The sequence below is a fragment of the Bidens hawaiensis genome, unplaced genomic scaffold (assembly GCF_021521415.1).
Source record: "Bidens hawaiensis isolate Kalapana, Puna unplaced genomic scaffold, B.hawaiensis_p1.1 tig00020890_1, whole genome shotgun sequence".
NCBI lineage: Eukaryota > Viridiplantae > Streptophyta > Magnoliopsida > Asterales > Asteraceae > Bidens > Bidens hawaiensis.
The window spans coordinates 311,792-330,543 of NW_027493216.1; the positions used below are offsets into that span (position 1 = coordinate 311,792).

Consider the following 18,752-nt stretch of genomic DNA (forward strand, 5'->3'; position numbering starts at 1 on the left):
ATTGGTACATCTTTGTAGCTCCAGGATGAATTGAGTATCTTGACTTATGGGCGTCATCTAAGATTCGACCTCTAAGATCTCCATGACGTGAAATCCACATACGGTCAAATCTAGTCTTAACACCATGAGTGTTTTCCATTAACTCATCTTGAATTCATAATCAGCTGGTATGACTTTAATGTTGCAATGACCTCTTCATTCTTACGACTTAGCGCGTCGGCGACCACATTAGCTTTACCAGGATAATACTAAATGTCGCAATCATAACCTTTAATAAACTCCAACCATCTCCTCTGTCTCATGTTCAATTCATTCTGCTCGAAGAAATACTTTAAACTCTTATGATATGTGTAAATGGTACACTTTGTACCATACAGATAATGCCTCCATATTTTAAGAGCATGCACTATAGCTGCTAGCTCTAAATCATGAGTCGGATAAGTACTCTCATGGACTTTCAACTGTCTAGACGCGTAAGCTATCACCTTTCCTCGTTGCATCAACACGCAACCTAACCCACGATACGAAGCATTGGTACATACAACCAAATCCTCGTCACCATCGGGTAGAGCAAGGATTGGAGCTTGCGTGAGTCTCTTCTTTAATACTTCAAAGGCTTCTTCTTGGAATTTTCCACAACTAAATACTACCGTATTTCGGGTCATACTAGTCAACGGCACGGCTATCTTGGAGAAACCTTCTATGAATCTTCTATAGTAGCCAGCTAACCCTAAGAAGCTTCGTATGTCAGTCGGATTCTGTGGAGTCTTCCAGTTCGTTATAGCTTCAATCTTAGCTGGATCCACGGTAATCCCTTCAGGATTTATCACGTGACCTAGAAATTTCACTTCTCGCAACCAGAACGCGCATTTCGAAAACTTAGCATACAATTTCTCTTTCTTCAGAGTCTCCAACACTTCTCTCAAATGTTCAGCATGATCAGTCTCGTTCTTTGAATAAATCAATATGTCATCAATAAAGACGATTACTGATTTATCCAACATAGGCCGACAAACCCTATTCATCATGTCCATAAACGCTGCGGGAGCATTCTTTAGACCGAATGACATTACGAGGAACTTGTGGTGTCCATACAACGTCCGAAATGCTGTTTTAGGGATGTCTGTCTCTTTCACCTTTAGCTGATGATTGCCTGATCTGAGATCTATTCATGAGAACCAACTTGAACCTTGCAGTTGGTCGAACATATCATCAATCCTTGGCAGAGGATACCTATTCTTCACCGTATGCTTATTCAACTCGCGATAGTCTATGCAAATTCTCATACTTCCATCATTTTTCTTCACGAACAACACTGGTGCGCCCCACGGGGAAACACTTGGTTTAATGAAACCCTTATCGAGGAGTTCTTGCAGTTGGGACATCAATTCTTTCATCTCGGACGACGCTAGACGGTAAGGCACTTTTGCGACGGGTTGGGCTCCTGGTACTAAATCTATCTGGAACTCTATCTCTCGCTCCGGTGGCAACCCCGTAAGATCCTCTGGGTAGTCGCGCACGACAGGAGCATCTTTCAATTCTTTCGTCTCGGCCGTAGCGTTGACAACATACGCCAGGTAGGAACTGCACCCTCGCCTTACCAAACCCTCGGCTTTTATCATCGAAATGACATTAAGCCCAGAACTTTCCTTATCTCCATAAACCGTCACCGCACTACCATCCAAGGACTTTAACCTTATCATCCTACTCTTACACACTATCTGAGCTTCGTACTTAGAAAACCAATCCATTCCCAAGACCACGTCGAACCCTCCTAAGGTCATAACGTACAAGGTAAGAGGGAACTCGTGTCCCTCTAATTCTATCTTACAGTCCTTAACCATTTTCATTATTTTAACCTAACTGTCACTAGCGGTTTCTACTATAAAAGTTCCAGACACTTGGCAACATTTCATTTTAGCTAATTCACTAAATGGCGTGGCTTCGAAACTTTTGTTCGCACCCGAATCAAACAATACAGAAGCGGAAATACCATTTACTAGAAACGTACCTTTGACAACATCTGGAATCTGCTTGGCCTGTTCTTGAGTTAACATGTAGGCCCTGGTCTTTGGCCTTGTTGCGTCAACATCCTTCTTTCCACTTCCTCCGGCTCCACCATCGGTACATTCCTTAGCAAAATGACCTGTCTTACCGCACTTGTAACATGCGGGCTTAGCGCTACACTCATGAGCATAATGACCGGTCTTCCCAAATTTATAGCAAACATTGGACCCAACTCTGCACTCCCCCGCATGCATCTTTCCACACTTATAACAAACGTCAGAACCCTTACCCCACCTGCACTCACCAACGTGTGCTTTGCCACAAGTCTTGCACGACCTGTTCTCCCATACCTTCTGTTTCTTATATTTTGAGTTCCACAACTGAGTACCGGGTCGTTTAACAGGAGCAACCCACTTCTGATCATTCTTTTCTTCTTCCACCACAACTTCATCCGCAGCCAGGTCTGCATAAACCATCTCTGCGAGTTCAACAGCAGAGTCAAAAGTAGCAGGTTTACTCGTCCTGACTAGCATGCGGACTTTCTGTGGCAATCCCCTAACATAGCACTTGATTATCTTAGCCTCAGTGTTGACCATATCGGGTACCAACCTAGACATTCGGTTGAACTCGGTGGTATACTCACGATGTGTCATCGTTCCAGCTTTCAAGTTCATGAACTTTATCTCCGCCCTCTCAACCTCGACGTCAGCACATAACTTCTTCATCACCACCTCTTTCAGATCCTCCCACTTCATAGCCTTAATCTCCTCTTGACTCTTCCTCTGCTCAATCGATTCCCACCAGTACATTGCTTCTTCACCGAATGACTGAGTAGCGTAATGATCGATGTCGAAAGGTCAAAAAAACATTTATAAATTACCTTTACTAGCAAGGGCAAGTAAGGTCGTCTCCACAGGGAATCAGTGGAAAGTGCTAATCAAGTTTATAATTTATAAAATATTAAACTAAGTGGACAGGCGATGTCAAGCGGTTTGAAAGATTTGTTAAGCAAAACCAATGTTACTTTGATTTGTAAACAGTTATGAGGAAATAACCAATCTCCAGGTTTCAGGTTGTGAAGAAAGTTGGACAAGTAGTTAAACCTATTTGGAAATATCTTTGTTTGAATTAATAAGCAAAAGACTAAATATTTGGCTCTGCTGATTGTCAACACTTAATCCGAACAATTGGCACAGCTGAATAATAATCTAATTGATTACCAGTTTTAGGGTTTGATAAATGTAAGTGATTTAATGGTTGATGATAAACGGGCCAATGACTCAAAGAACTTAATCCTAAAAGTTGATGACCACAAATCAATAAACTGATAAAAACACAAAACATTCAATCACGAAAAACTGTTAAATGCATAAAAAGATGTAAAGATTCAACTAACCGAATGATTAACCAAATCCAAATCCAATATTAAGGTTCAAAATACCAAAGAGTCTAACCACAAACACAGCCCTACGCCCGGAGATGGTCACAAAGGCTTTAGCCTAGCATATGCATCTTGAAGATCTTGATTCTTGATTGAGATGATGAGAACATGGATGATTGTGGTGATTGGTAGGTATTTGGATGGTGTATGATGGCCTCCAAGAAGTCCCAAGACTGATTATGATTGAATGGGGTCGACCTTAGGGTTTTTGGGCTTAAATATGGAAGAAAAATCACCAAAATCCCTTTTTCCGTCAGACCAGACCGTAAGCTACGGTCTGGCCACCGTAAGCTACGGTCAGACCGTAAGCTACTGTCTGGTCAATCTGCTTTACGGTCCTGCTAGGCCAAAACTATTTTCTTCATAAAATCTTCGTTTCAACTCCGTTTTTCTCCCCGTTTGCGGCCACGTCTTCGTATTTCAATTATCTATCATCTCACAGATCATCACTTTCATTTCCACTCCATCATGAATGCTCCAAATTAGCTTCTTTAAGCTCCAATAAGCTCCGTTAAGCTCCGCACACCTGTAAACATAAAACCTATCAAAGTATTTGTGTTCAATACATATAAACAAGTAAAACACACATTATAAAACACTTAAAGCATGTACTTTTACCCACACATCACATCCCCACACTTATCATTTGCTTGCCCTCAAGCAAACTCTCATGCAACACATACACCTCGATCGACGGTTCATCAATTATCAGTATTAATACTAGTGAGGTATAAGGTCATACCCAATTCCCAAGAACTGACACTGTCAAGGTTGATAACCCACCAAATAATTTAATGATACATTTTAAAACTATGAAACCACCCAAACGAGTGTACTTTGTTTCCGGTTAAGGCACACATGTTCATACCCCTCATAATATAATATCTCTCCTCTCGGTTTAAAATCTGGACCAGCAAAAAATGTGCTAGTATCTTTCTGCCCTCAATGCCGAGTATGGACACAATGTAATAAGCTTGGTAGTAAGTCATATCTCCACCCATTACCCACTGGTTGCATAGAGAAAAAAACTAAGGGTTTTGCTTTGGCTTAGGTTAGGGTGCGGAAGTGGATTTATTTAGTGACTTATGGTGGATGAAACCCAATTTATTGACACCAACAAACAAACGAACAAACAAACTCACTAACTATTATTTACAACCAATTCGACTTTAAACACGAACTCTTTTTGAGTTTTTCTTTGATTTTTTTTTCTTTTTTCATTTTTTTTCTTTTTCTTTCTCTCTTTTTTTAAACAAATACTAACATCAATATACACAAACAACTGACCCGAGACATACGTACATTGTGTACTATGCTCGACAAACAACTTAAATACAACTCTTAACATACCAAGTTTCATCCACAAGGTTAAAACAAAAGGCCAAGGCTAACACGGCTTGTAATGTTGGTTTAAACAAACGAAAGGGAAAAGGCACAAACTTGGCTCCTATGGGATAATGTAGGGTAGGGAGTATTATTTTTTTTATTTTTTTTATAAGGCCAATATAAAGTAGGTTTTCTACAGTCCTATTTCTCCATACAGGTGGTGGTATTAAGATCTCGAAATGCATGAGAAAACCAAGTTCTAGATATCATGGACATACCGGTTACTCTCGATAATGGCATTCAAATGACATGTGTATATACTATATATTATATGTGTATTATATATAAGCAAACCTCACACACGTACCGAAGGAATTAGGCTGCCGACATGAAACATGTGTACCTGTCCCCATGACTCGTTATCCCCATCTAAATGGTTCATTTTAATTGTCTAATTTTTGAAAAACATTTGCATGGGAAGACTTTCGAGAAGCTTAAACATTGACCATGACCAAAGACCTCTATTTGGCATTAATACTAGTAATTAACAAGTTACAATTCCGGCTTTTGCACACAATCAAGCTACTCTTAAGGCTAAAAATTTTTAATTTCTCCATATTTTTCCATCCCCACACTTGAGATTTACATTGCCCACAATGTACTCAGATTTTCAAAAACAGATGCAAACACCATACCAATTTCAATTCAAGGGGCAACCAATTACCCATCTCCGGATTTAAATAAAGTTGCATACCATTAAACGAAACACATAAAGTTTTTAAACATAAACATAGACACTAACACCAACCACACGACCCAAAAGTTCGTCACGCCACCCAACTACCCATAAACACAAATATTAAATAGTCAACAGCAAATAAAAGATAGGGAAAGACACATGGACCTGATCATCAAATCTCTTATGTTAAACGGGTCCTGCTGATGAATACTTTTGCAACCTTGACCCACACGTATTGAATATGACATGACAATATCTACTTCACCGAATCTTGACAAAACCACCATGAGCTTCCCCACACTTAGGGTTCACTATGACCACAAAACACAAACAAAAAGTAAGACGCAAAAAAGAAAACCAAAAATAAAGAAAAAACAACAAAACAAAAAGGTCGGGTTACCTCCCGGTCAGCGCTAAGTTTTTGTTAAGGTCTTCAGCCAGACCGGTACCTCATTTTGCGGTTATGGTGGTCTAATGGAGTGCTTACCTTGCTCCACCTCATTCTTCTTACTTCTCCAGCACAATGGTAGCTCTAATGCCTCCCACCTAGGCCCAAAACATGCCAACCTCCTTTGTTCATTCTCAAATCCTGGTGGCTTCTTTACCTTCTCCTTCTTTGGTGGTTTCTTCTTGTATGTTCCATCCTTTTCCTCATTGACCACTACTTCCATCACCCTCTTAGTATTGTTTGTTGAACTTGCTGTTGCTCCACTTTTTAAATCTACTGCATTTAGCTCTTCCTTCTCTCGTTCACGCTTTGACCTGTCAGGAACAACACTTTTCTCCTTTCTGGTGTCATCTTCACACGTACAAGGAAGACACTCGTTAGTAGCACATGACCTAGAATATTTATTTTCAAAAGAATAATCATATGAATTTGAAAATATACTTAAAATTAACTTACGGTTGCCGAATGTCATGCAAACTGTTCCATCTCGGCAGTTAATCTGAGCATTTGAAGTAGCCAAAAACGGTCTCCCCAATATCACACGGTGTTCTTCTTCCTTCTCAGCCGGTGCATAATCAAGTACCAAGAAATCCTCAGCGTAGTAAAAATCACCAACCTTTACCGCAACACCAACCAGCTTCCCCCGAGGTCGTCTTCGAGTGAAATCAGCTAACACCAATGTGGTATCAACTTCTTGTAAAGGTCCAAAATCAAACCGGTCATACACACTCCCCGGTAGAACACTCACACTCGCACCATAATCAACAAGTGCCTTGGTGGTCTTGAACTCGCCAATCTGAATAGAGATTAGTGGTGCCCCCATTTCAAATTCTTCAACTGTGTCATTCTCCACACTATCTTCAATTGTGATGGCACTGATGTGTGCATTTTTGGAGTTTGACGAACTACTACTTTGATGGCTCGGATTCTTCAAAGTGTCACTTGGTAGTCTAGATGGATTTCTCTTTAGGCTCGCAATTTCTTCAGCCAGTTGACTCACTTGTTTATCTCTTGCAGCATTTGCCTTCTCTTGGAGTTCCATCCTTTGATTCATTTGTTTCAATAACTCCATAACATCCTTAATCGATTCCTCTTTGTTACCAGATGAATTCCCTTGCCCCTGCTGAGAACTTTTTTGATACCCTTTATTGTAACCCCCCGAATCTCTTTGATTGTACCCACTCTGACCGCTTCCCGAACTATTACCATACTGTTTCTGGTTCGACTGATAACCTGTCTTCTGAAAACTACCTTGAAAGTTCGGGTTCTGTTGCGTGTTCGGATTTCCATATCTGAAGTTTGGATGATTCCTGAGGCCGGGATGATAAGTATTTGAGTTCATATTATTGTATTTTCTTTCACCCTGTACATAGTTGACCTCTTCTTCTCCAGTTTCTTCATCTTGCACAACCCCACAACTCGGAATTTCGTGTCCTAATTCCCCACAACCTTCACATACTGGATATGTTTTTCCTGAATTTCCGGCTCCTTGTACACCTGCAACCAACAACCTATCCATCTTCTTTTCCAATCTATCCATTCTATCTTCTGACCCATGAACTTCAACTGCTTTGACCACTGATCTTTTGACATCCTGTTCGACTGTGCTTGTCTCTTCGAATTACTCGCGTGTCTCTCCAAATGTCCCCAATCCTCGTTTTCGTCATTTTCAAGGAAAGATCCATTCGTGGTGGCTTGGAGGTCACGAACATCATCATTTGAGAGACTATCATGGAATGCCTTAATCAATTTCCATAAGGCAATCCCATAATGTGGACAAGTCCTCAACAATCGTTTAAACCTTTGGAATGATTCATAAAAGGTTTCACTGTGATTTGCTGAAAGTTTCGAATGTTGTTGCGGGCTTCTGTGGTTCTCTGGGGGGGTATAATACTCATCTAAAAACTGTTGTGCCAAATCTCCCCAAGTGAAAATACTAGCTGATGGCAATGATAAAAACCACTGCTTTGCCGCGTCTTTCAAACTGAACTGGAAAACTACCATCTTCACCTCTTCCGCAGTAAAACCTTGACTCGAGATGAGTGCGCATATCGAGTTGAAATCACTTAAGTGTAAGTATGGTTCTTCTGTAGCCTTTCCATGAAATGTCGTTAATCCCGTTAAACCGTTCTGCCTTACCAAAAAAGTTCTTCCCCGTCTGACTGGAATGATGATTGGTAGAGGATTCGTAGCCACTTGTGGAATGAAATGGCTTTGAACGCCTCTGACTGGTGGTGGAACAAATGCCCTTGGAACTCTATCATCAAAATCATAGTACGGTTGTTCATAATTTTGTTGCCATCTTGGTGCTCGATCTCTCTAATTTTCTGGATGATTCTGTCTAATTTCTTGGTCATCACGGGGATCTTGTTGCTGATATCGACCCCGCTGTTCATCTCTACGCTCCTCCTCATCCTAAAAATCGTAACCAAAATCGTCCCCTATGTGCCAATTTTCCACCCGTGCACGAGCACGATCAATCTCGGGTCTTTCCTCTCTCAAATCATTCTGTCTTTAACGGTTCACTGGAGCTGGTCTGATTGACAAGTTGTCATCCATGTTTCTGGGATTACGGTTAACATCTCTTCGGTTGAATAGATTACGGTTTCTATCACGGTTAACGTTCTGGTTTTGTGGGATTGGTTGTTCTTGGTCATGTGGTTGGTAAGCATTTGGATCTCCACTGCTTCAGTTACTCATGGTCTCTTCTTTTGGTGCTATGAATTCGGGTATCTGGTTTAGTGTGGGTTTCTGAGCTTCTCAGTTTCCTCTTGCTGTTTTCTCGATTTCGGGATCAAACTGGAGCCGCTCTTTCTCACGGGAATATCTTGTCTACATCAACCTATGAAGTTACCTGCACAAACACAAACACTAACACCCCGCGTAAAATCAACGAAGAATAATTAAAAACAAAAACTAAAAACTAAGCTAAACTAGCACTTTGCGCGTTGATTCCCGGCAACGACGCCATTTTTGATCGATGTCAAAAGGTCAATCAAAAACATTTATAAATTACCTTTACTAGTAAGGGCAAGTAAGGTCTTCTCCACAGGGAATCAGTGGAAAGTGCTAATCAAGTTCATAATTTATAAAATATTAAACTAAGTGGACAGACGATGTTAAGCGGTTTGAAAGATTTGTTAAGCAAAAGCAATGTTACTTTGATTTGTAAACAGTTATGAGGAAATAACCAATCACCAGGTTTCAGGTTGTGAAGAAAGTTGGACAAGTAGTTAAACCTATTTGGAAATATCTTTGTTTGAATTAATAAGCAAAAGACTAAATATTTGGCTCTGCTGATTGTCAACACTTAATCCGAACAATTGGCACAGCTGAATAATAATCTAATTGATTACCAGTTTTAGGGTTTGATAAATGTAAGTGATTTAATGGTTGATGATAAACGGGCCAATGACTCAAAGAACTTAATCCTAAAAGTTGATGACCACAAATCAATAAACTGATAAAAACACAAAACATTCAATCACGAAAAACTGTTAAATGCATAAAAAGATGTAAAGATTCAACTAACCGAATGATTAACCAAATCCAAATCCAATATTAAGGTTCAAAATACCAAAGAGTCTAACCACAAACACAGCCCTACGCCTGGAGATGGTCACAAAGGCTTTAGCCTAGCATATGCATCTTAAAGATCTTGATTCTTGATTGAGATGATGAGAACATGGATGATTGTGGTGATTGGTAGGTATTTGGATGGTGTATGATGGCCTCCAAGAAGTCCCAAGACTGATTATGATTGAATGGGGTCGACCTTAGGGTTTTTGGGCTTAAATATGGAAGAAAAATCACCAAAATCCCTTTTTCCGTCAGACCAGACCGTAAGCTACGGTCTGGCCACCGTAAGCTACGGTCAGACCGTAAGCTACTGTCTGGTCAATCTGCTTTACGGTCCTGCTAGGCCAAAACTATTTTCTTCATAAAATCTTCGTTTCAACTCCGTTTTTCTCCCCGTTTGCGGCCACGTCTTCGTATTTCAATTATCTATCATCTCATAGATCATCACTTTCATTTCCACTCCATTATGAATGCTCCAAATTAGCTTCTTTAAGCTCCAATAAGCTCCGTTAAGCTCCGCACACCTGTAAACATAAAACCTATCAAAGTATTTGTGTTCGATACATATAAACAAGTAAAACACACAATATAAAACACTTAAAACATGTACTTTTACCCACACATCACGTAACCTACAGCTTGGTCGAGACGGCACTCGCTAATGCGGATAATTTTATCCATGGAGGTTATCCACTGAAGAGTAACGATTGCGTCTCCTAAACCAGTCAGCTTCGGCGGGTCACATCCTTCGAAGGACTTATAGTTGCACCCACCTCGGCCTCTTTTCTTGTCATCGGCTTTTTCAGACTTATCCCCACTCGAGTCCTCCCTCTCTCCTTCCTCATCTCTCCTACCATCACCACCTGCTCCTTCTGCAGTTCTTTCACGGCTTCCAGCAGACCCTCCAGGAGTCATATCCTTCACAGCGGTGGCTACAGCTTGAACAATGGCCGCTTGGATTGCGGATCCAGTTGAACTCCTTCGTTGTTGTTTAGGTCTCTTCCCGCTGCGCTTCCTTCATCTCCGGTGTTGGAAGCTGTCTCAACCGAAGGTTGTTGGACACGACGAGACCTGCCACGTCGTCCAGTGCGACCTTCAGTTCTCACAATTCCTCCAGCTCCTACATTTCCTCCCGCTCCAGCCATCGTATTCTAAAAGGGAAAACACAAACGTCATCACTCAAGGAACTGTTTAGTACAAGAATAGTAAGGCTAACGGGTTATAACAGTGGCCAGTTGTGATTAGCTTATCATGTTACTTTCCGTGTCCTATGCACTTCCCTTTATGAGTCTATTTGTACTGATTCTAATCTCAAACAGTTAAACAGTCAAGGAAATCAATTAATCCTATCTCTAATATTAACATACATTATTTAATCATACACTTTACCTTTATAGGGCTTGCTTGAGTGACACATGGTATTCTTGGACTGGCATCTTCTTTCTTTTCTTACTTAAATCTTATTCTCTGCTAGAGTCTAAGCATATAGGATGCTTAAATCTCTCTAACTTTTCTCTGATACCAACTTGTAAGGCCCCGTTACCGGTGCCTCACATTTGGGCGTTGGATTTACTCATCAACATAGTTCTATTTATCAGAGTTAAATAAAACATACGCGGAATATAAAAACTTTCATAAAAGATTACATTAATCCATAACTTGTCATAAAATGAACATACTTGTCTTTCAAAATATCATCATAATAAACATAAACGTCTTGAGTCTTCTGATGCCAGCCTCTTATTCAATGCCACGTGTTCCTCTCAAGCTAGCTGCTTCATCCTACTCACCTGCGTGCATACTAAAAGTCAGCTACGCTGAGTGAGTTCTAGTTAATCACACATCATACAATACATACATACTTATATACTTTCGTTCATACTTTCATACTTTCTTTCATACCTACTTACATTCATATCTTACGTTATAAAGAGCATTACGCCATACATTCCTTGAGTATTATTAGGGCTCGGTACCCTCCTTCCTCGAGTATTATTAGGGCTCGGTACCCTCTTTCCTCAGGTATTATTAGGGCTTGGTACCCTCTTTCCTCGAGTATTTTTAGGGCTAGGTACCCTCTTTCCTCGAATATTAGTAGGGTTCGGTTCCCTAGTTCTCGAATATTAGTAGGGTTCGATTCCCTCTTCGTTACCATACAACCATACCTTTCCTCAAATATTATTAGGGTTCGGTTCCCTCTTCGTTACCATACAACCATACGTTAACCTTCTTTTATTAACTTAATAACTTCCATGCATATAGCATACATATCATACTTACATCATACATAGCATTACAACCTGACCGTACGTGCAATATCCGAAGATCGTTCACGCACCGGCAAACAATCATTCATACATTTCACATCATCACATAAGGCATACACTTATCACTTAGGATAAGTGTATTAACAAACATGTCGAGTATGCACACAGCCCTGGAAACGTAACATAGAAATGGGGCTAGAAACTCACCTGGATCCTGTTTCTTTCTCCGTTTATCGTAATTCCCTTCTTTAATTGAGCACGGCTAACTGTTAAATATATATTTTAAAAGTTGTCTATGTTTTCTTCTTTTTCATTATAATCAGATCTGCACCCAATCAGATAGTTTTAGTTTTAAGCGACGCCGACACCACTTGTTCTGATTCCGACATATATTCCGATGATTTACTAACCGGACTCGTCCAGATCCCAATTCAAACTTTAAATCATTCGTTTGCATTCCAATTAACAAATGGGTGGGCTTTCATTGTCTAAATCAGCCCTGGATTTGAAGTCAGGCCAAACCATATTACTCTTTCTTCTGGTCATCATTGCTTCATTCTACACCGGAACCTTTTTTGGCCGGAAATCATCCCTTTATGTATACCAGTCCACCTCCAATTCTTCATCATCCAATTCACCAGGTACCCTTTTTACCAATTATATTACTTTTAAGGTTTCGATTAATACTAGGTTTTGGTCTGTACCATGATGTTTCTTGAACATATTTGTTTTGCTTGTTAGCTTAAACCATCTGTAGATCTGATTTTCTGTAAGATACAAGTTAAAGATTCAAACTTTATTTAGGTTTCTTTAGGGTTACAAGATTCAGTGAAAGATTCAAACTTTTGCAGTACTGATTAGTATTATATGCTTGCAGGCAATGCTGCATTTAGTTATAGAGTTGCCCTTACTTATAGAACATCGCCAGTTGTGATTCCTGAAACCGGGATGAACATATGCCCTATAGAGTTCAATGAGCATATTCCATGTCATGATCATTCATACATCAATGAATTACTCCCAAATTTGGATCTTTCTAAGAGAGAAGATTTGGAAAGACACTGTCCTCCGTTAGAAAGACGGTTGTTTTGCTTAATACCGCCACCTAATGATTATAAAATACCGGTGAGGTGGCCAACTAGTAGAGACTATGTGTGGAGGAGTAATGTGAATCATACACATCTTGCTGAGGTCAAAGGCGGGCAAAATTGGGTGCATGAGAAAGGTCAGCTGTGGTGGTTTCCGGGGGGTGGTACACATTTTAAACATGGTGCTACTGAATATATTGAGAGGTACATTCTATGGTTTTGTTTTTGATCTGCAGATGTTAATATGCATAATTTGAATTTGATAAATCGGTTGTAAAATAACGCAGATTAGGGAACATGACTACCAATGAGACGGGTGATCTTTGTTCATCTGGGGTGTATCAAGTTCTTGATGTCGGTTGTGGGGTCGCAAGTTTCTCTGCTTGTCTTTTACCATTAAATATACAAACAATGTCATTGCTCCAAAAGATGGTCATGAAAATCAAATCCAGTTTGCTTTAGAGCGTGGAATCGGTGCTATGATATCTGCTTTAGCTACAAAACAGCTACCTTACCCGAGTAACTCGTTTGAAATGGTCCACTGTTCAAGATGCCGTGTTGATTGGCATGAAAATGGTAATATTTAGGGGTCAGTTTGGGATCAATCTGAACCCAAAACCGAATTCGGTTTTTGAGTTTTTGAAAGCCGTTCGGTTTTGGTTCTTTTTGGGCGAAAAAAAAAAGTGGCCAAAAATAATGTATTGGCCGAAAGTTCGGTTTTTGAGCTTTTTAAAAACCGTTTGTTTTTAAAATTTTCTGTTATACTATTGTGGGCCTTAAATTTTTGTGCTGAAAAAAATTGGCCAAAAATAATGAATTGGCCATTGGGCCTAATTTTTTTTTTGTTAACTAGTAAAAATTGATTATTAGACATTTGGACTAAAGTATTTGGATTGCACTATTTATTAAATTCTTATAAATTACTTAATATTTAGATCTAAAAATGAAAATCCATACATTTGGTTTTGTTTGGGTTTTTAGCTTTAGTTTACATGAAAAACTGAAACTGAACCGAAGTTTTTTGTATTTTTTTTTACGAAAACATTAAGACAACCAGTCGGTTTTTGTTTGGGTTTGGTTTTGATTTTTCGTTTTGGGTTTGGTTCAGTTTTACAATTTTTGCTTGAAATGTTTGGTCCTGACAAGAAATTAGCTAATAACGATGAATTTGGGGCTTAACCTTTTTGTTGATTAATGATTAACTGGTTATTATACATTTGGGCTAAAAATATATATGTTACACTAGTTAGTAAATTCTTATAAATTACTTAGCATTCAAAACTAAGAATGAAATCCATACATTCAGTTTGATTTTATAATAAAAATGCAAAATCGAAACCAAACCGAAAATTTGGTTTTTACAAAAACATAAAACCAAAGCGCCAGTTTTTGTTTGGGTTCATTTTTTTCGGTTTCATGCACATTAATAATTTGCATTAGACCCCGATGTTTTAACCAGTATATTATCAAATTAAAATCCTGAAATTTATTTTTGAATAATATTTGCAGATGGGATTCTTTTGAAAGAAGTAAACCGACTGCTTCGACCAAATGGTTATTTTGTATATTCAGCTCCTCCAGCTTACAGAAAGGACAAAGGTTTTCCATTGATTTGGGAGAAACTGGTGAATATAACTTCCGGAATGTGCTGGAAGCTTATTACTAGAAAAGTTCAAACAGCAATATGGATTAAAGACGCGAGTCAATCTTGTCTTGAAGACAATGCAGAGAAAAAGCTTGTGAATATTTGTGATTCTGTGAATGATAATAATAAACCCTCATGGAAAACACCATTGAGGAACTGTGTTACACCCGTTACCACAAGTTCTGATTCACAAAAACTACCTCCTATACCGCATCGTCATTCGGTTTATCTAGAAACTCTCAATAATATAGGTTTGTGATTATCTTATTGATAATTTAATATCGCATAATCATTTTAAAAACGCGCATTCAATACCCTTATGATTGATGAAACATATTATGTTGGTCACTTGGTTGTAGGTTTAACTCAAGAAATGTTTCTAAAGGATACGCTTTATTGGCAAGATCAAGTTCGTGACTACTGGAGGTTGATGAATGCTGACGAGGCATCGATTAGAAATGTTATGGATATGAATGCCCTTTATGGTGGATTTGCAGTTGCTTTTGATACTTGGCCTGTTTGGGTGATGAATGTGGTTCCCGCTACAATGAACGATACTTTATCTGCTATATATTCCCGGGGCCTTGTTGGCACTTTTCATGACTGGTGAGTGAAAAGAAAGCTGCATATAATTTACCACCATAATTGTTTATAATAATAAACGAGAAACGGTTTTATGCTATCATGTGTAGGTGTGAACCATTTTCATCATATCCACGCACATATGATTGGTTGCACGCAAGTCATCTTTTGACTCATTATATAAACCAAGATGGCAGTTGCTTGTTGGAGGATATCATGCTCGAGATGGACCGTCTTATACGACCTCAGGTAACCTTTTATTTCCTGTTTTGGAAGTTTTTCTTGTTAACATGACCTATTTACTCCTTATGATAGTTACATATAACCCTTTGGGACCTCGTTTACACAGGGTTTTGTGATTATTAGAGACAATGAATCTGTTCTATCAAGAATAAGGGATCTTGGACCAAAGTTTCTTTGGGATGTTACGTCACATGTACTAGAAAATGGACAAGGGGGTTCAGAACTGGTTTTGATTTGCCAAAAGAAGTTTTGGGCGATCGTTTAATATTTATGTCTACACAGACTCGATCGATTTTGTTTGTTCATTGTATATCTTGTGGGACAAATTAGCTGTTTCTTCTGTTAGATTACTATGGAAATGGAGTTCTTTTTAAGTTATACTCATGTAATATAGGAAGAGCTTATGTATAACAATGTAATCACTTTTATTTATGAATATCTAGTGTAAATCTCACTTTGGTCACACAAGAACTTGTCATTTGTCATTATTTCATGTTTTTTAACAAGATGAATCGACTGGCATTAAGCTTGAGTTTTTGCTCCTTGGATATCCGATTTCCTACTTAAGATCCCTTATGTACTTGTGTGTATCTGAACAAGTATTTAAGATCTTTTGAACGTTGATAAGAGCAAAGGTTGAATCTTGACAGCTAGTTGGGGTGTTTTGTACTTACTAGATTCTAAATGACTATATTACAATAGTTAACTAACAGATTAGTTAGTTGATATTAACGACTTGGAAGGAACAAACAATATCAAAAACTTGACAACTCTCTAAAACAACTTTGTATCAACCATCTGTGAATCTTATGCCATTGTAAACCAAAGACTTTGAGAGACAGACACGCCTATCCAAAAATGCAAGATTACGCAAACTCAGCAAGTCTCAGTTTAACAATCTCTTAATTCAACGGTCAACCATGTCTGTTTCAACCACACGAATAGTTACGCCTCCAACCATTATGGTTCCAACAGGATTGCTGCGACGATGAATGATAACCAGTTGCCATGATCACGTACTCATACTTATGGGATTTGTCGTAATATTACTCCGGAAAGGCTATCTACTAAAGTAGTTGATAAGATAACGAGGGGGAATATTTTTGGTGTCCTAATATTTTGTGCCAGGACACAAATGTAAGAATAAACAATTGTTTTCAGTTGAGTTGGATGAAAAAGAAGATGAAATAATAGAGTATGTGGACAACCAGAATTGTCAGGAGCCACACCTATCAATACATACCATCCTTTTCAACTATAAAGGTTGTGAGTTTTGTGGGTACTAAAATTTTGTGGATGAAAAGTTAATTTTGAAGTTTCAATGTCCACTAGTGGATGCCAAAACAATGAAAGTTATGGCTGCAATGTCCAACAGTGGATGTTAATACAACTTAAGTGTAGTTATATCCTTATGGTCAAGAGTGTGTTTTGTGCTTGCTAGATTCTAAAGGACTACACTAGTAATAACCTACAGATTAATTAGTTGAAGTTAACTACTTGAAAGGACTATACTTTCTCTCTTAGACCCTGTGTAGTCGAAACGCCCCACCCTTAGGCATTTTGCGCCATGTGACATCCCCATCATCAACTGAGAGTTTTGCAAAAAGTGGTGTATTGGACAAAACGACACAACTCTCATATAATACTTACATATATTCCCCTCTCTCCCCTCCCCACATACAATTTTATTAAAATGCGTGTCATAATAGCATTTTGTAGAAAACGCCACCCCAAAACGCCTAGGGGCGGTGTTCCCTGGTGTTTTCACCCCCCCAAACGCCACAACTTGGCCAACTATGGATGGTCTTATCAGTTAATCTTTCTCTACCCTGGTTACATATTAACATAACATAATAATAGGATATAATATTTCATTGTGATTATAACCTCAAAAGATCAGTTCCAAAGAAAGTACATTAACCCAAATTTGTCATAATTTAAGTTTTCATGCTCTTGAACAAGAGAATGAGTCTTGATTTATACTTGATCATACTTGATCCTGGTTATATATCAACATAATATAACATAATACTAGTATGTAATATTTTTATTGTAATTATAACCTCAAAGATCAGTTCCAAATTGTCTACAGAAACCCAAAATTTACACAAGGCAACAAGCATATCATCTTTTCACATCTTCATATGTATCATCATCACTCGCCTTCCTGATCATCACAAGGTCATCTCGGTCCAATAAGAACGCCTCAAATGGTCATTGCAGCATCTACTGTAAACAAATAACAAATAAAATGAATAACCTTTAAGAACTTATTATGCCCGATTTCATAAACACAATACACATAACAAAAAAAACAACAAATTACCCAAATTCAATCATCCCCAACCGGGAACAAAGTGAGCGCCCGTTTCTCATTCGTAGGCTGCGGATCATCCACATAACTGTTCCGAACCGGGGTCCCCACCATATGCACCGCCTGCCCCGGCTGCCTACTCAAAAACGTCGACCCAAACTGCCGCTGGAACTGATGAGCCGCCATCTGCTGGTGATGCTGCTGCTGAAGCGCAGCAACGGGCATATACGGCAAAAAACTATCCGACCCCGGAATGGACTGATGCAGGAAATGCGGGGGCACCGGGGAACTCGCAAACAACCGATCCGTGGCCGAATCCCCACCGGACCCAAACCCGCCTCCACCGTTCCCACCGGACGACAACCCCTGCATCCGTTTTAAGTAAAGCCTATACTTTTGCAGATGACTGGCCACGTTCTCTCGGGTCAACCCGTCAACACTCATGAGCTGCATTATTGTTTTGGGAACCGCGTGTTTGATACCCAATTGAGCCACGGCGTCCACGAACCGTTTGTGAAGCTGTGGGGTCCATACCAAACGAGGTCGTTTAAGGGTTCTTGCCGGCTCGTCGCCGCCGAGCTCAGACGAGTCGAATTCGGCGGAATTGGGTTAAGACGAAGGGGTTTGTGATAAGGGTTGTTGTTGTTGTTGTTGTTGAATATTATTGATATTAATATTATTATTGGGGTTCCAGATATCGAAAGCAGCGAGATCGGGTGTGATTAGGGTTTGGGATAAGGGGATGAGTTCTTCGGGTTTAGGGAGTTGGGAGTCCGACTGGGAGAACCAATTGGATCCGTCTTCTTTCATGTTAGATTTAATTGAAATCAAGATTTGGGTGGGTTTTAAGGTTGTGATTGATGATATTATTATTATTATTATGTAATAAAGATATGATGAGAGAGAGAGTGGGGTTACAGGCAGAGTAGAGATAGAGAATAGAGAGGAGGGGGTGTTCGAGGTGGATTTTGGTTATTATAACTTGTCATATTCTCTTACCTTATTTATTTCTATTTTTATGAAGCAGTTATGTGAGATCTGGTAACTGTCGTTTCAAACATGGAATCATAATA

At 39.2% G+C, this 18,752-nt stretch overlaps 2 pseudogenes across 1 annotated transcript; one reads left to right on the top strand and one right to left on the bottom strand.

Moving 5' to 3' along the window:
- The first annotated feature begins 12,220 nt into the window (after positions 1 to 12,220).
- LOC143561967 (putative methyltransferase PMT6) lies at positions 12,221 to 15,853 on the top strand (annotated as a pseudogene). The gene is made up of 7 exons (XR_013140398.1): positions 12,221 to 12,448; positions 12,685 to 13,099; positions 13,183 to 13,471; positions 14,405 to 14,791; positions 14,900 to 15,146; positions 15,233 to 15,371; positions 15,472 to 15,853. The product of XR_013140398.1 is annotated as a putative methyltransferase PMT6 (transcript).
- Positions 15,854 to 17,460: 1,607 nt separating this feature from the next.
- On the bottom strand, positions 17,461 to 18,752 carry LOC143561964 (transcription factor MYBC1 pseudogene; annotated as a pseudogene).